This window comes from Anomaloglossus baeobatrachus, chromosome 2, assembly GCF_048569485.1.
Source record: "Anomaloglossus baeobatrachus isolate aAnoBae1 chromosome 2, aAnoBae1.hap1, whole genome shotgun sequence".
Lineage (NCBI taxonomy): Eukaryota > Metazoa > Chordata > Amphibia > Anura > Aromobatidae > Anomaloglossus > Anomaloglossus baeobatrachus.
Window position 1 is genome coordinate 51,888,199 of NC_134354.1, and position 24,225 is coordinate 51,912,423.

Consider the following 24,225-nt stretch of genomic DNA (forward strand, 5'->3'; position numbering starts at 1 on the left):
ATTTCATGAAATTCATGAAATAATAAAAAAAGGGCTTCCCTTTATTTTTGGTTCCCAGCTGGGTACAAATAGGCAACTGGGGGTTGGGGGCAGCCGTACCTGCCTGCTGTACCTGGCTAGCATACAAAAATATGGCGAAGCCCACATAATTTTTTCAGGGGGCAAAAAACTTCTGCATACAGTCCTGGATGGAGTATGCTGAGCCTTGTAGTTCTGCAGCTGCTGTCTGTCTGTATGGAGAAGAGCAGACAGCAGCTGCAGAACTACAAGGCTCAGCATACTCCATCCAGGACTGTATGCAGAAGTTTTTTGCCCACCAAAAAAATGACGTGGGCTTCGCCATATTTTTGTATGCTAGCCAGGTACAGCAGGCAGCCACGGGCTGCCTCCAACCCCCAGTTGCCTATTTGTACCCAGCTGGGAACCAAAAATATAGGGAAGCCCATTTTTTTTTTAATTATTTCTCTTATTTCATGAAATAATTAAAAAACAAATGACGTGGGCTTCGCCCCATTTTTGTGTCCAGCCGGGTACAACTAGGCAGCTGGGGATTGGAATCCGCAGCACAGGTTAGCCCGAGGTTTCTGGGCGCCTCTGCTGAGGATTTCAGTCTGCAGCCGTCCCAGAAAATGGCGCTCTCATAGAAGCGCCATCATCTGGCGCTGTATCCAACTCTTCCAACAGCCCTGGAGCCGGGTGGCTTGTTGTGTAATCATGAGTTAATACTGGCTTTGTTTTACTAGCCAGTATTAAGCCAGAGATTCTTAATGTCAGGCACGTTTGACCCGGCCATTAAGAATCTCCAATAAAGGGTTAAAAAAAAGACACCACACAGAGAAAAAATACTTTAATAGAAATAAATACACAGACACATTAGAGACTCCATCTTTATTACCCCCTGTCAGCCCTCCACGATCCTGCTCTTCTGTCTTCTTTCTTTCTAGTGTAGTAGTAGTGACGATTGTAGAGAGGATGAGGTTCACCAGCCCATCACTTGGGGCTGGGGAACCTCATCTTCAGTACAATCCTCACTAGTGTAGTAGTAGTGACGATTGTAGTGATGATAAGGTTCACCAGCAGCTCATCACTTGCGGCTGGGGAACCTCATCCTCACTACAATCCTCACTAGTGTAGTAGTAGTAGTGACGATTGTAGTGAGGATAAGGTTCACCAGCCCATCACTTGGGGCTGGGGAACCTCATCCTCACTACAATCCTCACTAGTGTAGTAGTAGTAGTGACGATTGTAGTGAGGATAAGGTTCACCAGCCCATCACTTGGGGCTGGGGAACCTCATCCTCAGTACAATCCTCACTACAATCGGGAAGCAGCGTGCAGCCTTCACTCCGTGAGTGATCAGTGCTGGCTGTCAGCGGTAACAGCGGTAACACTGACAGACGCGTTACCATAGCAACGGTGCTCTCGGAGCTGCGGTTAGCGGTGACGTCACCGCTAACTGCGTTGCTATGGCAACGGTGATCTCCGTTAATGACCGGCTGTGTCAGCCGGTCCCTAACGGAACGGGGAGTCGACCGTGTGCTAGAGCATGTCGCCGGTACACGGCGATACACATATGTGCACCGTGTACCGGAGAGATGCACTCGCAGGTCCTACATGACGCGTCATAGTCATGTGACCAGTCTGTAGCCAATGAGATAATAGCCACGTGACTGGTCACATGGCTATTTTGACGTCACGATAGGTCCTGCTTCTCTGCTGGCAGTGCCGGTCACCGGGAGGATTCAGCGATCATTGGATGGAATAGCGGCAGGAGACAGAGTGCAGAAGGGATCGCGGGGACCGGTAAGTGTTATGGCAATGTTTATTAACTGTTTGTGTACATTTATCATGCATTTTTATGTGTTTGTGATTGCCTCCCATTATAGCCTATTGGTTCTAGTTCGGTTCGTCGAACGTTCGACGAACCGAACTCGAACGGGACCCCCGTTCGGCGAACCGACCTCGAGCCGAACCGGGACCGGTTCGCTCATCTCTAGTAAAGAGACCTTGAACCCACAGCGACTGTGTCCACCTTTTCTTGCTGGCACTGGCGCCCTACGCTTCGGCGCCCGCCACTACTACTCCCCTCATCATCCTCCCCGGGGCCTGCTCCACCTGTGGGAAACAGAAACATCTTAGCTGCTGCTACCATCCACCCGGAGGACAGCAACAGCAGCAGCAGCTAATACCTGGCTGTGTACCGAAGGTGGTGTCACAAGATAAATCCTCCACCATCATCACGGTACCCCCTTCTTTATTGTACACCTCAGGGCCACAAAACTGGGCAAGGGCCACCTGTGACATCCCCAAGATCCAACATCACCAAGCCCGGCGATGAGTACAGTTAACCCTTTGCCCCATGGGTGCTACACATGCACCTCTGTTGATACAATGAACAATGACTCAACCTGTGCCAGCATCGGGAGGAATAAAGTTTTTTCCTCCCGCCAGCAGGTTTTGAAGTGCAAGGGACAGTTAGCTTCAGAAGGCTATTAATCTGCAGATCAATCCCATATCTGCAGAGTAATAGCATATTTTTGATCTGACAGGTCCTCTTTAATAGAATTTAGCGAACCTCAGGCTCGAGTCTTGGGGTTGAGGCTCTGAAAATGACATGAAAATCACCATGGTGTGTAAAACGCTGTGGTCATGTATGAGTGATGCACAGCATTGTGCGCGCTGTGGAAGTGTGTGATTTGCTCAAATTTGACTTAAATTCTGCATTCTAAGATGTATTGTTCACAGAGAAATTTTAAAAAAATAACTCCTCCCACCCACCTCCAGAAATGTTTTGCTATAGGCTGAAAGCAAAACACTTCCAAACGTGGGTGGGTGTTTTTTTTTTGTTTAATTTTTCAGTATGCAGAATGTAGTCGAACTTGAGGTGATCACACACTTCCCGCAGCGCGCACAATGCTGCGCAGCACTCAGACACCAGCACAGCGCTTTACACACAACAGTGATTTTCACGTCATTTTCTGAGCCTGCACCCGGAGCCTCAAGCCTGAGGTTTGCTGCTCATCTCTACTCTTTAAACCCTTCATCCCCAGCCTGTTGTCCTATTCCTGACCCGACCATTTTTTTTTTTTCATTTCTGACCAGTGTCACTTTATGATGTAATAACTCTGGAACGCTTCAACGGATCCCAGTGATTCTGAGATTATTTTTCATTACATATCTAACTTCCTGGACAATAATTTTTGCGTTTATTTGAGAAAATATCAGAAATTTATCAAAAATTTTGCAGTTTTCAAACTTTGCATTTTTATGCCTTTGAACCAGAGAGTTATGTCACACAAAATAGTTAACAAATAACATTTCCCACATCTACTTTATATCAGCAACATTTTTGCTTTTGGACTTTAATGTTTCAGGCATTTTAAGCACTGTGATTGGCTGTTCATTGACGGGGACTGGTGCCGTGCTGACAGAAATAGCCAGCACTTTCATGGGATCACCATCACTGCAGTCAAGGTGGCCGCACGAAAGCCAGAATACACTCTGTAGTCCTTCGTCGGAGGCACATTGCCAATCCACTCAGGGATTGACCCAGATGGGGCCTAACAACCCACCAATACAGAAACAAAAGGGGGTAACAAAAACCTCTACACACCAATAATGTGCACCAGGGAATGAACACGGATAAGGGTAGGGTATAACAAAAGGAGGTAGAAGAAACCACTTAACATGCACTAATCGCAGCAGACAGCACAGCAGCAACCACACGTCCTCTCTGCTCCAGGTTAGCTCCCAAAACGAATTGAATAACCAGCAAGGTCTCCAGGAGGCAGAGGAATTAAATACTGTCCGGAAGTGCTTAACTGAAGGCAGCTGAGGAAGTCTGCTACTGAAGCAGGAAAGTGATTACCCCTTAATTGCCCGAATTGTGCATGGTCTCAGATGGTAATTGGGAATTCAAATCTTGAGACTTTTCCTTACACATGTGACAGTATAGTTATTCATGGCTTTTAGGCAATTTTTTCAATGTAGTCAATATTATTACAAAAGTATTTTGGAAACCTGGAGCCTTAAGTTATTTAAAATGCCACAAATGTTTGATAGATGGGAGTCCCACCCATGAGCCGGGTACCTGTGCGAATAATATTCCAAAACAAGTTGTTGCTCCTTGTCACATAAATTTTATTTCCTCAAAGCGTTCTGTATAAATTGTGAAATCGTAGATGCAGCTGTCATTCACAAGGGCGTTTCTGAATGAACCACCAAGCTGCATAAAAGGAAATAAACAAGTTTAAGAAACCGAGAAAAGGAAGAAGTCGACCAGAAAGGATCAAAACGGTGGAAATAATATTATTTATGTCAGATTCCTGTAAGTAATCGTTCTCAAGGATTCATGCAAGACATGATAAACTATGCATGCTATTTCCAGATGAAATGCCGTACAAGGAATTAACCATATCTGCTTTTTGGCTTCATTTCTATTCATTTTACACCTGTTAAAAATCTGGTAGTGGCTATGCATTTCAATTAATTGGATTTACCAATAAAATGAACTTTCTGGGCATTCCAATGTGAAATAAAACAGAGACGCACAATTTATCATCAGAATTCAAGTTTAAATTGCTTTGAAAAGTGACAAAATTTGGAAGCAACTTACGGTTCCGCAATTTTTTTTACATAGGTAAGGATGGTTGACCTCGGGGAGATCAACATCCAACACCGTAGAGACACCATCACGTGTTTCTCAACGCAGTGACATTAGGACAAGGCCCCCTGGGAAAATATGCAAAACAAGAATGCCGCGGAGACACCATCACATGTTTCTCAACACTGGCAGGAAACTAGCTAGGTTTTTCACTGGGAAGGAACAACCACGGGAAGGGCAGCCTCCAGTCAAGGAGAGACAGCTGTGTCGGGGTATTTGCCCCTCATCAGTGTGGAGTAGGAAACTGGCTAGTGGGAGCAATGCCTAGTAAAAGACTACATAGGTAAGGATGGTTGACCTCGGGGAGATCAACATCCAACACCGCGGAGACACCATCATTTGTTCCTCAATGCAGTGCCATTAGAAGAAGGCCCCCTGGGAAAATATGCAAAACAAGAATGCCGCTGAGACACCATCACATGTTTCTCAACGGTGGTAGGAAACTAGCCAGGTCTTTCACCGGGAAGGAACAACCACGGGAAGGGCAGCCTCCAGTTAATGAGACCACCTATGCCAAACATGGTATCCATCCACAGACAGCTGTTTCGGGGTATTTGCCCCTCATCAGTGTGGAGTAGGAAACTGGCTAGTGGGAGCAATGCCTAGTAGAAGACTACATAGGTAAGGATGGTTGACCTCGGGGAGATCAACATCCAACACCGCGGAGACACCATCACGTGTTTCTCAATGCAGTGACACTAGAACAAGGCCCCCTGGGAAAATATGCAAAACAAGAATGCCGCGGAGACACCATCACATGTTTCTCAACGCTGGCAGATGCCCCGATGAAAGACCTGGCTAGTTTCCAGCCAGTGTTGAGAAACATGTGATGGTGTCTCCACGGCATTCTTGTTTTGCATATTTTTCCAGGTGGCCTGGAGGAGCAAACTGTTGGTGAAAAGTTCCTGATTCATTAAGAGGGATGTGGCAGCTAAATATTTCGGAGAAGTTAACTCCAACAATCCCACTTCATGCAGACCAGTGAGAAAATTATCAGTCAATGAATCGGGGTCTGAGTGTTTTGAAATCTTAAACTGCACCTTCACTATTGATGTTATCTGAAAAAGATAACAATACTAGAGGACCTCTGTACAAAAACACCTGGCTGTCTTCCAGTAGGATTACCTCAATTATGGCCCCAGAAAACCCCCTCACTGCTTTGACTTCACCAGTAAAGGCTGCTTTACACGCTGCGACATCGCTAGCAAAAGCACCCGCCCCCGTCATTTGTGCGTCATGGGCAAATTGCTGCCCGTGGCACACAATATTGCCGATACGCGTCACACATACTTACCTTCCTAACAACGTTGCTGTGGCCGCCGAACAACCTCTTTTTTAAAGGAGGAGGCTTGTGCGGCGTCACAGCGATGTCACACAGCAGGCCACCAATAGAAGCGGAGGGGCGGAGAGCAGCCACATTCACGTCACTCCCACCTCGTTGCTGGAGGACACAGGAACGCTGTTGTTCGTCATTCCCAGGGTGTCACACGTAGCGATGTATGCTGCCTCAGGAACGATGAACAACCTGCGTCCTGAAAGAGCAACAATATTTTGAAAATGAACGACGTGTCAACGATTAACGATTAGGTGAGTATTTCTGATCCTTAGCGGTCGCTCGTAGGTGTCACACGCAACAACGTCGCTAACGAGGCTGGATGTGCGTCACGAATTCCATGACCCCAACGACATTTCGTTAAGTCTTTATAGACATTTATGGGAATGAATACAGTCCCTTCATCTAAAAGCCTAGTAGGATGTGCTGATTTTCAAGGTAATGTTATGGGAGCTATGAGAGAAGTCTCTATGATATTTTTGTTTTGGGGTAAGGTTGAGAAAATTAGCATACAACAGAATTTTCATATTTGCTTGAATTTATCCAGTAAATGTTATTCACAATTGAATTATTCAACATGTATTGAATGTGTCCATATTTTCTTGACTCTCTCCAGATCCCAAACAACAACAGATATAGGGTAAGAAAAAAAACTTGGCTCTGACCTCCATGCAGCTCCTTACCTGATACTCAAGGTTCTGTTTTGGTCTTCAGTCTTCTGCTTAGGTCACATAAGGATCTTCTGACATTCTAACGGTCTTTGTGATTTACTACTGCAGATACCAGTGGTCCGATGGTCTATCTGATCAAATACTGTCGATATTAGGTGTGCTAAAGTAAGGAGAGGCTGCTCACACTGCTGTCTACCCTGTCTGCCTGATGTAATACAGGAGATACCAGAAGTTCTCTGGTAAGAAGAGGCTGCTCACACTTCTGTTTACCATGTCTGTATGATCTAACATTGGAAATACCAGGAGTGCTCAGGTTATATTAGGCTGCTAAAACTGCACTCAACACTGTCTATCTGATCAAATACTGTATATACCAGGGTGATGAGGTAAGAAGAGGCTTTTCACATTGCTGTCCATCTTGCCGGTCTGATCCAATACTGGAGATACCAGGGATGCTGAGGTAAAAAGAGGCTTTTCACATTGCTACTGCTGTCCACCCTGTCTATCTTATCTAATACTGGAGATATCAGGACTCCTGAGGTAAGAAGAGATTGCTCACACTGCTGTCTACCCTTTCTACCTGGTGAAATACTGAATATACCAGTAGTGCTGAGGTAAGGAGAAGTGTCTCACACTGCTGACCACCCTTTTTTATCTTATCTAATACTGGAGATATCATGAGATGCTGAGGTAAGAAGAGGCTGCTAACACTGCTGTTCATCCTGTCTACCTGATCAAATACTGAATATACCATGAGTTCTGAAGTAAATGGACTGCTCACACTGCTGATAACCCTATCTATCTTATCTAATACTGGAGATATCAGGAGACTCTGAGGTAAGAATAGGCTGCTAACACTGCTCTCAACCCTGTGTGCCTGATCAAATACTGAATATACCAGGAGTGTTGACGTAAGGAGAGGCTGCTCACATTACTGCCAACCCTGAATATCCTATCTAATACTGGAGATATCAGAAGATGCTAAGGTAAGAAGAAGCTACTCGCACTGCTGTCCAGCCTGTCTACCTGATTAAATACTGAATATACCAGGAGTGTGAAGGTAAGGAGAAGCTGTTCACACTGCTGACAACATTATCTATCTTATCTAATACTGGAGATATCAGGAGATGCTGAGGTAAGTAGAGGGTTCTAACACTGTTGTCCACCCTGTGTATCTGATCAAATACTGAATATACCAGGAGTGCTGAGGTAAAGAGAGGCTGCTCACACTGCTGACAGCCCTGTATATCTTATCTAATACTGAAGATATCAGGAGATGCTGATGTAAGAAGAGCCTGCTCATACTGCTGACCACCGAGTCTATCCTATCTAATATAAGAGATACAAAGGGTTCAGTGGTAAGAAGAGACTGCTGTCACTGCTGTCTACACTCTATTTCTGAATTCTAAGCAGCTGTTGTGACCAAGAGCTAGCCTGACAGTATGTAGTTTATTTATCTCTTGGTCACAGTAGTGTAGCACTCTGCTGCACATACTCACAGGCTGTTGTCCCTTTAATATACTACGATTGATTTCTCTCAGTCTAACAAGATGGTGGTTATTATCTTTTGAGAGTTGAAAAAAAGTAATTTGCTCATTAATTGCTTTTTTTCAAGTTTATTTATGACATTTCAATTACAGCATTTATATGTTTCTTGTTTATTTTTGTGAAATCCAGAGTCGGCAATATCTCATATTCTTTGAGGTGACATTATGCGGCCCTTTGGTAGACTTATAAATTGTTGCTAAGCATATAATTGTAGCTTTGGGGGCAGGTTGATATAATTTATTTGAGTAGGAGGCAGTTGGCTTACAAGTGTTAAGAAAATTAAGGGCTTTGATAAATATGGTATTTACAATATTTTTTTACTTTTTACGCCCATGCACATTGGTACAGTGCACGAGCCTGACTTCATGTCTTCATACATAACGAAATACAAGTTTCATCTTTTAATTAAAAGACTGAACTGACTTTTTGTTCTTGTTCATCCATCGGCTCTGTCCATCTGATGAACACTTCTGACGACCGTTGCCAATAGTTATTGTAATCCTTTTGAATCCTTTGTTCTTTTTTTTGGATGACTGTTCTCAACTTCTTAATTAGCTTGTAATAAGAAGGACCTATAATTAATCATGCGGCACAGTACGTCTTCGTAAATGTAGATCATGAGAAGGGACAAGGGGTCATGAAACATCAAGAGAACATTTAGGATGTCGCAACTTAAAATTGCAAGCAGGTGGCTCCTAATGATTCAAGCACCTAAATATACCAGACGATAAATATTTAGAGGATATTTTAATTAAAAGTAGTTCTTTCTGTTCAAACAAAGCTGATATTAAGTCAGTGATAATGAGCTCTAATTTGAAAGTGAACATAGAGGTTCCCTGTATCAAAGGTTCACGGCAATGACATTATCATGTGCACAGAGCTTGTGGCTTCACACAAAGTCTCTATGGGTTGTAAATGTTTTTCCAAAAATAAGACAGTTTTATACTTTTTTGTCCCGAAAAAAGTGCTAGGGCATATTTATGAGTAGGTCTTAAGTAAGTTTACCCCCCCCAAAAAAGCAGACCCCCCCCTTCCCAGGAGAATCATACTTACCAGGCCCCAAATGTCTGCGTGGTTCCCAGATCCTCCAGTGATCCTCAGCTGGCGCTCCCAGCAGGTATGTTCCACGTGGTTATCCCCTGATTCTGGCCGACACACACAAGATCGCACACACACATCAGATCACACACACATCAGATCACACACACATCCGATGGTTCACACACACTCACCACATCTGGCGAAACCAATTGCTTCTGGTCAACAGGGGGTGATGGGACGCAATGCAGTGGAACTAATGGAGGACTCGGCGGTGGAACACATCAATGTGTTCCAATGCAAGTTCTCTATGCTTTCCACCACACTGCATCCCAGGATTCTCTGCCAGCCGGAAGCAATCGGTTTCGCCAGATGTGGTGAGTGTGTGTGTGTGTGTGTGTGGTCTGATGGGTGATTGTGTGTGTGTGCTTTCTGATGTTTGTGTGTGTGTGTGTGTGTGTGTGTGTGCACCATCTGATGTGTGTGGGTGTATGATCTGATGTGTGTGGGTGCACCATTTGATGTATATAGGTAAGCGATATCTGATGTGTATGGGAAGTAATCTGATGTATGTAGGTGTGCAATCTACTGAAGGTCCTCCCATTCGGAGTCTGGTGAATATGATTGCAGGGTCTTCTGTCTTCTCTTTTGGGGGTGACTGCTTTCTATAGTGAAGTCTCCTGCTGTATTCTTTAACTTTTTTAGCTGCATGGACACTTCATTTTTTAACTGCAACTAGGGCTTATGTTCAGAATAGGGCTTATATGTAAGCCTTACTCCAAAATGGCCGAAAATTCCGGCTAGGGCTTGTTTTTGGGTGAGGTCTTATTTTTGGAACCACACAGCAGGGACTCCAAGTGTTTCTATATAGTCACTATATTTTCAGTAATGTAGTATTATCACCTCCACTACATAACAACCACTAATAAGTTTACCAGATTCTGCTGAATCCTAGGAGATAAGACCTGCCTACTGACAGCAAACCCTGTCTATATGGATACACACTGTAACGAGGTAGTTTTACCAATCTTGTGATTCTTTGCCTCTCCGTGGCCCCGTTCCCCATTGCCTACCTACCCATATGTCATTCCCCACTCTCAGTAGTGTAGCTACCGAGGATGGTGGGGGCCAGAGGGAGTGGTGGCCCCGTGTCCTGCTCTTTGAGAGGTCCACCTGGAGCTACAGCCACCCTTAACTGTATCTGCGGTAGAGTAATGAGGCATGATCTCCCCGCACTACCACTCCATTCTGTAAAACAGCAGGTCACTTTAAGCTTGCAATCTATAGAACTACAGGGTGATGAAGTGGCTGAGGCCCCCTACAAACTCGTAGAATGTCAGGTTCCCAGTGCTGTGACTTCATCTGATGACATCACTTGCTTTGGTTCTTCCTCACTTTCATTGCAGAGGTGAGTATCTGATATTTTCTATTTTGACTAAAACTTGTGGTGTCATTGGTGTGGTGTGATTGTGGAGGCATCATACAGTGTATGTTTGTGGGGTGGTGGAGCTGTACCGCCCTGCTGCCTCGGCTGCAGCCGCCAAGCCGCTCGGATCCGTGCTCGCGTTCTACGGGTGGTGGCTAGAGCCTCTCACGGACTCGGGGGTCACGTCGCTCTGCAAGGGGGTTGGCGTTGCACACGGGGGAATGCGGGTGTTTGGTTTTGGGATGATGGTTCGTGACGCTACCCACGGGTTGTGGTGATGGTGGACACCACCGCTGCGGTGAAGGTACGGGGACTCCCGGGAGCGGTGTAGTGGCGCAGCTAGGTGTTGACCCCTCCATGGGTAGGGGATGTTGGTCCCAGGGCCGGGCCGGGGTGCAGGGCGCAGTGTTGCGGTGCGGTGCGGTGCGGTGCCTGATGGCACTGGTGTACTCACGATTAAACCACACAGAGTCCTTTGTAAACCAAATGAAGGTATGAACGGGGCCCGTAGCCAGCTGCAGCTTCCTAGTCGGGTTGGCAATGTCCACCTTTCTCCTGCACCTATGTAGTAGTTTGACCACTGTGCCTGAGCACTGGTAGTCCGCTCCCCGGCTTGTAGATGTCGGAGGAGCGCCTTTGCCCGCAGGCGCTGGCCCTTGGATCTCTGGCCTTTGGCGGTTGCTACTATCCGGACGGGTTGGGCTGTTGCCTTCTAACGGGACTTTGGTGGGAATGAACCCCTGAGGTCCAGACCGCAATCAGTTAATTCAACTATGGTGGTGGCATATAGCTTAGTTCGGGGTCTGAGTACCCTGCCTGGTGCTCCGGTATCCTGTTAGCTCCCCGGTTCGGTTCCGGCAGGCCACTACCCTGTCCCGGTCCCTTACGGTTCCGCTGGTCGTGTTCCCGGTCTCCTGCAGGCAGTCACTGCCATCTGCCTGCCTGACTGTTTCACTCCACTCCACTCCTCTCTGCACTGAACACTCAACTGAACTGTACTGTACTGCTTGTGTTTTCCTGCCTCAGGTCAGCAGACTCCTCGGGGGGCGTGTCTTTCCGCCTGACTCCGCCCACCTGGTGTGCCTGTCTAACACTGAGGGAGGCAATCAGGTCTTTAGGGTTGACTGATGGTACCTTTCTAGTGTGGGGTGTATGTGGTGATGTTGTAACCTGTGACCCCTGTGTCCAGGGCGTCACAGAGCCATCATACATTGTAGGGGCTACTAAAGGGGGTCTTAATGTGTGGTCCATCATGAAGCATAGCAGCTGATGTGGAAGCCCTCATACATATAGAGGCTACTGTGGGGGGGCCATCATCAAAGAGTGGGGCCATTAAACAGCATGCCAGGTAATGTGGGAGCCATCCTACATTGTTGGGGATATTGGGTGGTGGCACTAAAATGTTAGGGTCATTATACAGCATAGAATCTAATGAGAGGGACCTCATACTTAGAAGAATCTACTGTAGAGAGGAACTCCAGCAGCAAAGTCCAATGGATGATAAAATCATCATTTTATCATCCATTGGACTTTGCTGCTGGAGTTCCTCTCTACATTTACTTGGATTGCCGGTTTTCCCTTCCGTGCACAAGTCCTGGATGCGGTGGTTCCCCCTTCGGCTATAGGTGAGCGGACATCGTACTTTTTCCTTGTTAGAAGAATCTACTGTGGGAGATATTAAAGTATGGGTTTGGGGCATTATACAGTGTGGCAGCTAATTTGGGGCTTTTATAGTGTGTAGGGTACCCTTAAAGTGTAGAGGCCATTATATGTGTGGCAGATATTGTGGGGCCATTATACAGTTTGGGAGTCATTTTATTGTATTTCAGCTAATCTAGCGGATATTATACAGTTTTACAGACTACTGTGGGGGTTCTTGTACAGTGTGAGACCTTTCATAAATTGTGGGAACTACTGTGGGGGTCATTATACAGTGGGAGGACTACTATGGGAGGCCATCATAAACTGTGGGGACTACTGAGGGGGTCTATCATACAGTGTGGAGAACATTATGTAGTGTTTGAGCTAATGTAGGGGCTATTATACAGTTTTGGAGACTACTATGTTGGCCCTCATACATTTTCGGGGCTAATGTGAGAACCATTATACAGTGTGGAAGCTACTGAGGGCCATTGTAGAGTTTAGTGGCTACTGTGGGGGCCATTATACAGTGTGAGGACTACTGTGGGGGTCTATATACTGTGTTTTGATGAAGTGGTTGAGATATATTATGTTTAGGGGACCTGTGGGCACTTCATACTGTGTATAGGAGTGCTATGGGGGCATCATACTGTGCATAGGGGAGCTGTGGGCCCAGCATACTGTGTGTAGGAGAGTTTGGGCCTATCATATTTTGTGCAGGAGATCTGTGAGCTCATCATACTGTGTATAGGGGTGCTATGGGGGCATCATACTGTTTATAGGGAACCTGTTGGCCCATCATACTGTTTATAAGCAAACTGTGGGCCTATCATACTGTGAATAAAGGAGCTGTGGGTCCATCATATTGTGCACAGGGGAGCGATGCATGTAGGTGTCAGAGGACATAAATGTTAAGTGGTCATCATAAAAAAAGAAAAGAAGCAGCTGCACTCACCATTTATGTCCAAGTGTCCTTTATTGAAGATCCCAAAAATCACTGGGGAACAGGGTGCAGGTAAGGGGGAGCGGCGTGCAGCGGGACGACGGCCGTTTTGTGCGTGTCAAACTGCGCTGCAACAGCCGTCGTCCCGTTTCACCCTACTCCCCCTTACCTGCATCCCATTCCCCGGTGATTTTAGGGATCTTCAATAAAGGACACTTGGACTTAAATGGTGAGAGTGGCTGCTTCTTTTCTTTTTTCTGATGTTATAGGGAACTTAAGAAGCATTATTGATATATGGGAACTCAGAGTATTGTGACCATCAAAGGTGCACATGGGGCATTATTTCTTTCTAGGGGAAAAATGTGGGTACTATTTTATCGGGCACTTGCAAATTGCAAAGGGCATTAATATTTCCTAGGGGGCAATTTTACCATCTAGAGGGCACAAAGAAGTAATTTTACTTTCTATGGCTATGTGCGCACTTACCGGATTTTGCCGCGGATTTTTCGCGGATTTGCTGCATGTTTCGCTGCAGAAAATGTTCATAACATCTCTGCAGTGAATCACCAGCAAATCCTATGGAGAAAAAAAATCCTGTGCGCACTGGGCGGAATTTGACAGCTGCATGTTTTGCTGCGGGAATCCCGCAGCAAAAACAAGTGCATGTCACTTCTTTTCCGCACATCGCTGCGGGATTTCACTCCATTGACTCAATGTTAATCATGAAATCCCGCAGGGAATAACGCAGGCAGCAAATTCTGTGCGGTTCACTGCGTTTTCCTGCGTTATTCCCTGCGGTATTTTGCGGTTTACCTCCGGTAATGTGCATCACTTGCTTGCGGTTTTGCAGGGAAGTGATGTCATTACAGGAAGAGGAAGCCGTGCAGAGAGTAAACACACACATCACACACACACATCACAGACATAGAACACAGACACAGACACATAGAACACACATAGAAAGAAAATGGAAATATAGGAAAAAAAGAACGTGGGCTCCGCTGTATATTTACCTTCCAGCCGAGGTAAGCACACAGCGGCGGCCCGGTATTCTCAGGCTGGGGAGGGAGAGGGGCAGGGTTAATGTCCCCCGCCTCACTCCCCCTCCGGCAGCCGAGAATATCAGCCGCAGCTGCCCTGGGACTGTCGCATGCAATATGCGGCAGCACCGGGAGTGTCCTCGGCTCTTCTTGCCACCGTGTAGCAGTGGTGGCAAGGTAATACAAGGGGTTAATGGTGATGGGGGATCACCGCCATTAACCCCAGGCTTGATCATGGCAGCGTCTATGTGACAGCTGACATGATCAACCCGTAAGTAAAATGAAAAAAACACACACACCGAAAAATCCTTTATTTTAAATAAAACCAACAAGCCTCGTTCACCATTTTATTAACCCCTCCCGCACCAAAGCTCCGGCGTAATCCACAGCTCCGGCTCCTGCGTCCTGCACTGCTGACATCCAGCCGCGACTGTCACAGACACAGCGCTGAATGCAGCAGACAGCAGAGGTAATTACCGGTCATTTCCCACGGCCGGTAATGTGAACTCACTGCCGACCGTGGGAAATGCAGCGATCTGTCCTCTATCTATCTATCTATCCCTCTATCTATCTGTCTGTCTATCTATCTATCCCTCTATCTATTCTTCTGTCTATCTACTATCAGAATTAAATGTATTTATTTTTTTTTTCTTCAATGTGCTTTATTGCATTGAATGCAATAAAGCACATCCCAACCCGCACGCGGCAAAACCACGAATAATACCGCGAATAATACCGCGGTAAAACCGCGGCAAACCGCATGCGGTTTTCGGGTGCGGTTTCCCGCGGTTTTTTACCGCGGGTGCGGTAATCTTTGAGGGCATGCGGAATTTTCTCAAGAAAATTCCATTTCCCAGTGCGCACAGAGCCTAAGGTTCACAGTGGTGATCATTTTTTATTTGCTTTCTAAGAGGAGACCTGTTTTTGTCCCAAACAACAAGTGCAGTAATAGTGATACATACAGGAGAGGGTCATTATTGGGGTAACGGGAGGACGACGAGTTTGCGCAGGTTGGAAACAGATGGGGATGGGTCTGGAAATGTTAGAAGTCAAGTGTCTTTCTTATAATTTTTACAGATGAGTTATGTCTGGAGAAGTTATGTCTGTCAGGGCCAGATGGAAAAGACAGGTAAAGTGGACAATTGCAGAAAGAACATCAGTACCTGTACTGTAATCTCTTATATGTTTTTAATGTCTCTATCTGCCACTATATAGTCACTGTATAGTGGTAATATCAGTGTTAGGGGCACTTTTCACGCTGCGACATCGCAGGCCGATGCTGCGATGCCGAGCGCGATAGTCCCCGCCCCCGTCGCAGCGGCGATATCGTTGTGATAGCTGCCGTAGCGAACATTATCGCTACGGCAGCTTCACATGGACTCACCTGTCCTGCGACTGTCGCTCTGGCCGGCGACCCGCCTCCTTATTAAGGGGGCGGGTCGTATGGCGTCACTGCGACGTCACACGGCAGGCGGCCAATAGGAGCGGAGGGGCGGAGATGAGCGGGATGTAAACATCCCGCCCACCTCCTTCCTTCCGCATATCCTACGGAAGCCGCAGTGACGCCGGTAGGAGATGTTCCTCGCTCCTGCGGCTTCACACACAGCGATGTGTGCTGCCACAGGAACGAGGAACAACATCGGACCGTCGCGTCAGCGTAATCATGGATTACGCCGACGCTGCACCGATGATACGATTACGACGCTTTTGCGCTCGTTAATCGTATCATCGAGCCTTTACACACTACGATGTCGCATGCGATGCCGGAAGTATGTCATTTTCAATTTGACCCCACCGACATCGCACCTGCGATGTCGTAGTGTGCAAAGCCCGCCTTAGTCTTTGTATAAAGATTATATTCAGTAACACCATAGTCATCTACCGAGGTTCTCATTTGCCAACAATCAGGGTGTGCCAACGTAGATGAAGTCAAAGTTACCGGATGAGGAGCCCGCTAAGATTTCTGTCCCCCACTTACTGACCAGAACTCCTGATTTTGCCTCTGTCTCCTCTCTAGGAATGAATGTGGGGGATTGCAGACAGGGCCTGTACTATTTGGTAATTGCTCCCAGAGTCTAGGAGATCTTCCCATATTATAGCAGCTTCTCTTAAGGCCGCTTTACACGCTGCAACATCGCTAAGGAGATGTCGTTGGGGTCACGGGAATTCGTGACGCACATCTGGCCTCATTAGCGACGTCATTGCGTGTGAAATGTACGAGTGACCGCTAACGATCAAAAATACTCACCTTATCGTTGATCGTTAGCACGATGCTCTATTCCCGATTATCGTTGCTGCTTTTGCACGCAGGTTGTTCGTCACTCCTGAGGTAGCATATATCGCTACGTGTGACACCCCAGGAACGACGAACAACAGCTTACCTGCGTCCTCCGGCAACGAGGTGGGCATATCTTTCCTTCGGCTGCTCTCCGCCCGTCCACTTCTATTGGCCGCCTGCCGTGTGACGTCGCACAAACCACCCCCTTAGAAAGGAGGCGGTTCGCCAGCCACAACGACGTCGGAGGTAAGGTAAGTAGTGTGATGGGGCCTAACGATATTGTGAGCCACGGGCAGCGATTTGCCCGTGACGCACAAACGACGGGGGCCGGTATGCTCGCTAGCATTATTGTTAGTGAGATGGCAGCGTGTAAAGCGGCCTTACATAGTTACGTAGCTACTTAGATTGAAAAAAGACCTAGGTCCATCTAGTTCAACCTTCCTCCACCAGTTCTACATTTGGTCACTAAGTCATTTATAACCAACAATCTTGTGTAGTGAGGAAATCATCCAGCCCTGATATAAAAGCTGTTATAGTATCTGCCATTACTACCTCTTGTGGTAGGGCATTCCACAGTCTGACTGCTCTAACTGTAAAGAACCCTTTCATATTTAGCTGCCGGAATCGCTTTTCTTCCAGTCGCAGTGAGTGCCCCCTGGTCCTTAGTAGTGTCTTTGGAAGGAATAAGTCATGTGCCAGTCCTTTATATTGACCACACATGTATTTTTACATATAAATGAGATCTCCTCTGAGACGTCTTTTTTCTAAGCTAAACATATCTATCTTTTTCAACCTGTCATCATATGGGAGGCCTTCCATTCCTTGTAGTAGTCTAGTTACCCACCTTTGAACTGACTCTAACTTCTGAATGTCCTTTTTAAACTGTGGAGCCCAAAACTGAACCCATATTCCAGATGTGGCCTTACAAGTGATTTATAGAGGGGTAACAATACGTTGGGATCACGGGATCTAATCTCTCTTTTTATACACCCTAGAATCTTGTTTGCTTTAGCAGCTGCTGCCTGACATTGAGTGCTGCTGCTCAGCTTATTTGTAATGAGAATACCCAAGTCCTTCTCCTGTTCTGTAGTCCCGAGTTTACTTCCATTTAATGTATATGCAGCTATAGGATTACTCCGTCCTAGGTGCATTACTTTACATTTATTAACATTAAATCTCATTTGCCAAGTATCTGCCCATTCTGACGTCTTATCCAGATCTTTTTGTAATATTGTACTATCAAGGTCAGTTTTTAATATCCTACATAGTTTGGTGTCATCAGCAAAGACTGTCACTTTACTATCAATCCCATGCACAAGGCCTTTACACTATAGAAATGTTGGCAAGTGTTGTTAACATGAAGCAGCTTTGGTAAGTACTTGTCCCATATATCTTGTGTGACCACACCACATTAGAGGCCACAGTTATATTCAGTTTATCATTTCAAATTGTAGGTAGAATACCGAATAGACATACTGTAGATACAGGTCAAATATTAAGGCACAGGAGAGGTAGATGACTGCATGGTGCAGCAGCATGCTTTTCACAGACAATATGCAAAGTTCAGGTCATTGCATGGAGTAGAAAGAAAGATTGATTGACAATAAGCTTAGTTCATCAACTGTTAACCAAAAAATGTATAGTGTATCACAAAAGTGAGTACACCCCTCACATGTTTGTAAATATTTAATTTTATCTTTTCATGGGACAACACTAAAGATCTGACCCTGTGATAAGATGTAGTCAGTGTGCAACTTGTATAACTGTGTAAATTTGGTGTCCTCTAAATAACTCAGCAGTGTCAGCACATTAATGTCAACCACAAGCAACAAAACTGAATACACCAATACATGAAAATGATATTTTCAAGCATGGCCTTAACTCTCTTGTTCATGAAGTTCACTAGAGTTTCACAGGAGCCGCTATGTCATTTGTGGGGTTTTGTCTTTGTGTTTTCTGGCCCGTCCGGATGGTGTGGGAGAGGGGGAATAAGATCAGGGTCCAGAAAGAAGTTAGGGTCATGCTTGGGACTCGAACCTCATTAGCATCAAACCTACCTTCGAGATAAGGGACAGCATAGGGTCTTAAGTCTTAGGGCCAGCCTAGGGGCTCCTGGCTTGTCTCCATATACCCCTGACAAAATCAAATCTCTATTATAGAGCACACTCACACAGAGTAATCAGACAACAAGCGATAAGGAGGAAAACTAAAGCAGGGAGGAAATAATCAGACAACAAGAGGAATACCAATGTACACCAAACAGCATGCAGTAAATGACCACACTGGAAAACAACAGCACACGCCCCGGTGCAGCAGACAACTATAGAAAAACCAAAGAAGAAAATAATATAAACATATACCCTGCTGTAACTAATTAAAACCATAGTGCATATAAATAAACAAAGGGGACTTAGTAAACACTGTTTTTGATCAAAAAAGTGTAAAGCCATCCCGCCGCGACAAGATGTACCCAATCAAGACAGTACCTACACAATCTAATATGAAACCTCACCATGTGTCAGCAGACATCAATCCGAATAAGGGCTGAGAGTGGCTGGGTTCCAACTGGACACACAGCCATGGGATGCATAGAATGAAATGCCCGGCTCACTGAGAAGGGCGCTGCACCCTATTTGTACTGAGTACAAGAGACTACAAAAGAAAACATAAAAGTGTGCCAGAGTATGAGTTGGTGTGCATGTTGTGGGCGGGGGCCAAACCGTAGCTAAGAGGCTGCTCGGGGATGCTCGGATCCGGGGCTTTACTGTGGCTCGAGTGGGAACCGGACCCGGGCTCGAGCAGCGGTCCGCCGCCCACAAGTGAAAAAGGGGATATTTACAAGGGAGATTGTCTGTGACGCCACCCACGGTCTGTGGTAAAGTGTGGCACCACCGCTGCTGTTGTGGAGCACCCGGGCGTGATGGGATGGCAGCTGGATGTTAACCCCTCCGTGGGTAGGGATGGATGCCCCGGAGCCCGATGTCTCTGTGCTGGGGTTGCAGGGAGCAGTCTTTAGGAGGCAAGAAATAGGGAACTTACAGTTGGTAGTCGTGGTGCTGGATGAGGCTGTACTGATGTGGAGGGTCAGTAAACACAGAGTCCTTTTGTAAACAAAACTGCCGGTGTCCGGGAGCCATGAGCGAGTCGTGTCTGGCTTCCCCACACGGTGCAATGAGCAGGGGCCCTCTTTGTTGCACTGCCCTTCATAGTCTGCTTACCTCCTCTGGTTTGAATGGGGAGTCCACTCCCCTGCACTAGTCCGGGTTCCCGTTCACGATGCCGGCGGGCCACTACCCTTCCCCGGTCCACTTCGGGTCCCCTCCTAATGCCTGACTTTTCCCACAGTCAAGGGGCTCCAACCCCTGACCGCTCTGCTCCTTTCCCTGCAGACTCCTTCGGCATACAGCTTGCTATTTTCCTTTCTCTCCAGCAGCCCAGGAGACACACTCCTCACTGCTCTGCCTCTCTCCTACAACTCAACTCCATTCCTCCCCTCCTGCTCTCTTCACTTCCTACCCTGGGAGGTGGGAAGGGGCGGCTGCTAGGCCAGGGTGTCACATGCATGCAGCTTGTAAGCTTATGTTCACACTGGCCACAAGACATGAAAAAGCGAAGAAAGACAAGTTCTTCCATCTTAAAAAGGCAGGGAGTACCTGTGATAGGTCATCCGCAACATGTGATCCAAAAGATAACCAGCAGGATAGTAGAAGCTAACTCCTGCTAGACCCATCACTATTGATCACACAGCTGGTCGACACTTGAGCCTGTCTGTGCAACTTTGAAGCACCAGAGAAAGCATAGTGAGGAGTGTCAGAGTCTGTGGTCTGAACTGTGTCTGATACCACCATGACGCTTGGCCAGTTTAGAGCAAAATACCATCTTACAGCCGCACATCAATTATCCACAAAGGTAGTGGATTAATTCTGTTATTATTTAACATCTGGTATATATCTTAATTGAAAAGGGATTGTGCAAGCAGTGGACAATCCCTTTAAGAAAAATAAACTTTTCGCACTCTCTTGAAAAAAAATTAAACATAAATTTTATATACATACTCGTCCTTTAAAGACTGAAGAACTGCACATTTCTTTTCATTCTACATATATTTCCTATGCTGTAATGTGGAGCCAGCTTCAGTCGAGACGTGATACAAAAGCAATGAGGTCTAATGATTGTTGGCCATACGCTGGCACTTCACCACACAATGCGAAGACAAGAATAGCTTTGTCAGTTAATTTGTGACCCCGTCATCTTCAGGACGAAATCTGAATCACATAGGAAATGAATGACCTTATTCTGCTGGATATTTGCTCGTCAGTAGAGTACCGGGATATTCAGGGAATCAAATCATTCACAAAGACAAAGCGAGGCTTGTTAAATACACTGGCACAGCCCATTCACGCACACAAGTGAGAAGTGGTCACCTCTTTATCTTAATGAAAGGGCAATCTGTGGCTAATGAATGGGACATTCTTGCCACTCGAAAAGGCAAAGTTGAGAATGAAAATGGAAATAGGAAATTAAAACAGTGAAATTTTAACAATACAGAAGCAATCGCACGGTTAATTACATTACGCAAACTATTGTCAAATCGTTATTACTTCTTTTATGCTCAATCTTATTAATTTTACTAAATAAAGAACTAAAAACAGAAAAAAATATTTTAACTGTAAAATAAAATATGAGCTGTAACAAATTTATAAGGTATTTTTTTTTTAAAAAATTTAGGAACTAAAAGAATTCAAAACTTTTCTAAAAAATGACAAAACAGTAAATTAATATCTGTCACCCTTTCTTGAGACATGTAGTTTTAAATTTTTTCCATTGATGGACCAGTATAGTATTATTTTTGGAGATGGCAAGTGTGGCAAGAGTAAAAGTAGCAGGTTCAGTTCACAAGCCTGTTCCATACATGTGCACCTGACCTAGTGTGAGAGTGCTGATATTGCTGATATTCCAGTTGCAGTGTCTCCTTTTGTCCACCAGAGGGATGACTGCACAGCTGTAGTGTCTCCTTCTGTCCACCAGAGTGATGAATGCTCAGTCTTAGAGGAGGATTCTTTGAGGAGCAAGAAACAGGAAGTGGGAAGGAGAGAAGGAGACAGATTGAGAGAGACCCTAAAGTGTGGTGACTGCCTTTCCCTGCGATGGTTTGAAATCCCTGGACTGCTGCTGTGTTGCCCACCTGCAGCGGTCGCCTCAGGGACATCACTTTACCTTTGGGGACTCCACAGGGTCTTTACCTTGACACTTCTGGGAACAGGTACGCTGGTTCTTATATGTACAGGAGTCGTGACGCCACTCACGGTTTTTGCGGTCAGGGATATGAGTGACCGCCACTGCATTTTTAACGAGCCTCTAGGGCTGATGGAATCTGCAGTCTAATGGTGTGGCCTCCCGTGAGTGAGGCTGACCCCAGGGGCTCAGGTGTGCGGAATTACAGGTCGCAGAATAACTCAGGCACAGTCCAAGATGTCTTTCAACTTGTTTACTCACTGCTGTTGGTGTTCGTGACGTAATCCGGGTGATGCTGAGACAAACCAGGTGGAACCAGGTATCCTTCAGGCTGGTCTAAGGGTAACCATTAACTCGCCTTCCTAGCACTTCTTGTTTCGGATAACTCCTGACTTGAAGTACCGTGGGATTCATCCAGGGAAGTCGCTACTGCCTTTTCTCCCCGTTTTGGCCCGTTTGCCGGCAGCGCGGACCAAGGTAGATGGCTCCAGGCTCGATCCTCCTTACGGGCCCCCTCGTTGCTGCTGAGGCTCGGACTCTAGTTGGTTGGTGAGGGACTTGTGGTCCTATCACCGGCAGGTTTAGCAGATCAATAAATGGACATCTACTCTAGGGACCTGTTCCTCGTGCGTGCCTAGCCACCAGGAGTCCCCGTACTCGACTGACAAACTGTCTCTCACAGTGTGTCTTTCTGACTGACTATCTGGTAACCGTTCTCCCCCACCAACGGCTACTACACGTGCAGGGTCTGACCAGCGTGTCAGCGTGTGTTCCTGTCAAGGCAACTGCTCCTCATCGCAGCCAGACTGGCTCCACTCCTGCTTTCCTGACAGCCACTGCAACCTAGCTCCCAGCCCCTCCCCTCACCGCTAGCTGAGATGTGGTGGCCACGCCCCCTCTTTGGTCTGCCCAAGGGTCTCCCCTCTAAGGTGTGGGTGACCTGGTTGCTATGTGTCTGTGCATACACACCCTATTCAGCCTTTAGGATTACCTGGAAGTACTGACCCAGCATGGGTGCAGTACTCAGTGGTGCCTGACCAAGTCAGGGGCGCCACACTGCAACAGCCTGCTGATTGCTGTGCGAAGAGAGGCCAAGTAAGTGCCTACATTGATAGACTGTTGCCAGGTAGAGAGAAAACTGTTTGGAGAGGTTTCCCTGGTCATCTGAGGCCTTCCTACTGCTGCGGAGCCGAGCCCTGAGGTGATATGCATCTGAGGCCTTCCTACTGCTGCGGAGCTGAGCCCTGAGGTGATCTGCATCTGAGGCCTTCTTACTGCTGCGGAGCCGAACCCTGGGGTGATCTCTCCCCGTGATTGCCAGTGCTAAAGACAATTGCTGCACAGCCAAGCCCTGAGGTCTGTCCCTGTGATTGCCGAGCCCTTAGAGAACTTCGGCAGAGCCAAAAGCGGAGTCGATACCTCTTTGTACCGGAGACCTGGAATACAGTAGAACAGTGAGTCTTGAGCTCAGGCTTGGCCAATATATATTTGTTTTTGCGGACACGTGTGCACAGTGACTCAGTAAGGGTTTTGGCACCAAAACAGGTTTAATAAATATTACGCAGCAGTCACCGCTGCAATACTGAATCTTAGGGGTACTTTGCACGCTGCGACATCGCTACTGCGATATCGTCGGGGTCAAATTGAAAGTGGCGCACATCCGGCGCCGGTAACGACGTCGCAACGTGCAAAGCCTAGATGCGCCGATAAATGATCGCAAAAGCGTTGTAAATCGGTGATCTGTGTAGTGTCGGTCATTTTCATAATGTCGCACCAATAGCAGATACGATGTTGTTCCTCGTTCCTGCAGCAGCACACATCGCTGTGTGTGAAGCCGCAGGAGCGAGGAACATCTCCTTACCTGCTTCCACCGGCTATGCGGAAGGAAGAAGGTGGGCGGGATGTTTACGTCCCGCTCATCTCCGCCCCTCCGCTTCTATTGGCCGCCTGCCGTGTGACGTCGCTGTGACGCCGCACGACCCGCCCCCTTAGGAAGGAGGCGGGTCGCCGGCCAGAGCGACGTCGCAGGGCAGGTAAGTGCGTGTGAAGCTGCCGTAGTGATAATATTCGCTACGGCAGCTATCACAAGATATCGCATGTGCGACGGGGGCGGGTACTATCGCGCTCGGCATCGCTAGCCGATGCTAGCGATGTCGCAGCGTGCAAAGTACCCCTTACTGTTTGTGTATCTCTGCTAGCCCGGGGTACTTTCCTGTGTTGCTGATATGTGTGGGGAAAGGGTGGGGAGTTAGAGGTTTTGCTAAGATTGTTAATTAGTGTGCTAGTGCAGGTATAGCTCCTTAATACACCCAGTGATTTACACCTTCTAGTGCTTCCAGAAGTTCCTGGTTAGGTAAATTGTTCCTGGTGGTTCCTCTCCTATTAGAATCAGTCTCTAGACCAGCACGCT